We start from the raw sequence: 1,281 nt of genomic DNA on the forward strand, positions 1-1,281 counted from the left end.
GGAGAGGTACCCCACTATCTATCTTAGGGTTCAGGGTGGTGGGGGGGGGGCTAGAGGGCTGGCCGGGGCAGCGGTGGCGAGTTCTTTCGGGGCGGCGAGGCGGCGCTGGGGCCGGCGGTTCGACCGGTGGTGGCAGGCGGCTCAGGGGTGTGCAGGTTGAAGATGAACTGCAGGCCATCCCTAAACTACATGTCAAGTGTATCTCTGCTACCATTGTGTTCAGTTTCGACAGTAGCATTCAGATTCCACAGTTAATTTCAGTTTCGACAGTTAAGTTCAGAGTCCATAGTTTTTACCTCATCTATTGTAGTCAGGTGGTTTTTGGTGATATTAATTTTACATCCATTTTTCATCATCTATTGGAGATGCTATTAGAATCCCACTTGAGATTGACGATGTCTGTCTTGTCCTACTTCAACCTTAACGTCTTACGGCTCACCGGAGCTGCTCCAATGATAGAACGATCCATCACAACAGAGCAGTGCCCTGGACGCCATCTACAGATTCCTCAGATCTTCCTCCACACCTCTGACAACCACCTCTGCCTCAACTGCTTCAGCGACCAACCCAATGATGCTGAGGTCGACACGGCTACGGCAAAGAGGTTGTACACTTGTTGCGTCACTTATTACTATACATTCATGTTGATCCACTAGGGCTATTTTGGTTCAATGGAAAAACATAGCAATAGGGAATTTTCCAATGGCACTCTACTATTCAATTATTCATGCATTTTGTTGAAAGGAATGAAGCAAAACATCCACCTGGACCTATTTTTCAAAATCCTATGCATGAAAACAAGACCAAGTGCATTAGTGCCAGAATAACATTCTAATTGTACACGCTTTCATATGGTTTCTCTTTATTTTGGCCATGTTTCTTTGCATTCCTCTGCTCTTCCAATTCCTGTAAACCAAACACCCAAGTTGATAAAAATCCTGTGTTTACAAATTCCCTGTTTACCATGTGCATTTTCCTATCCTATTCTGGTGTTTTTCCTATCCCTGTATTTTAAGAATCATGCTAGCCAAATGAGCCCTTACAGAATTACTTTAGTTACACGTACGTGTTGAAGGGAACTTTGTGTGGTTTGTACTGCTCCTGCCGCGACGTCGTCCACCTCACCTGAGCTCCTCCATCGACAGAAGCATCCACCAAACGAGACATCACGACTCCTGACCGTCTTTCGCCGCCTCAGATCTCCTTCCCTGCTGCCGGCACGCACCCCAACGGCATCACCATCATCGACTCAGCAGATGAACCTGAGGAGTACATGGGTCC

This window comes from Triticum dicoccoides, chromosome 2B (assembly GCF_002162155.2).
Source record: "Triticum dicoccoides isolate Atlit2015 ecotype Zavitan chromosome 2B, WEW_v2.0, whole genome shotgun sequence".
Lineage (NCBI taxonomy): Eukaryota > Viridiplantae > Streptophyta > Magnoliopsida > Poales > Poaceae > Triticum > Triticum dicoccoides.